The sequence below is a fragment of the Fukomys damarensis genome, unplaced genomic scaffold (assembly GCF_012274545.1).
Source record: "Fukomys damarensis isolate Sample0158 unplaced genomic scaffold, DMR_v1.0_HiC HiC_scaffold_39, whole genome shotgun sequence".
Classification (NCBI taxonomy): Eukaryota; Metazoa; Chordata; class Mammalia; order Rodentia; family Bathyergidae; genus Fukomys; species Fukomys damarensis.
This window is the reverse complement of record NW_022900951.1, coordinates 79,758,618-79,759,038: the sequence shown is the minus strand read 5'-3', so window position 1 is coordinate 79,759,038 and position 421 is coordinate 79,758,618.

Sequence of the window (421 nt, the reverse complement as noted above, 5' to 3'; positions counted from 1 at the left end):
TAATATCAAGAAGCAGCCCATAATATGTTTGCAGTGAATATGCTTTTCAATATAGCATCTTTACCATTTAGGATGGGGGGTTAGACTGAGTTAGGACGAGAGGAGTAAATAACTGAAAGAAATGGAGCAGGTCTGAAGTGAATCTAGAGGATGTAGAATTACCTTACTATCTTTACAAAGCTATTAACTTCAGGGGGGATAGAGAGAGTGCAGGAATAAGGACAAAAATATATCCCCTTAACAATAACAGGTGCTTGTCTTCCCTTGAAGGTACAGAGCCATGAGTGAAGTAGAACGACTGGAGAAAAGAACATAAAGAGAAACCCTCCCCCAAAAGAAAAAATAATAAAAGAAGTCTGAGTTAGGGCAGGAGCCGGAATAAAAAGGGAGATGAGGGATAATATGGTGGAGCAAGAGACTG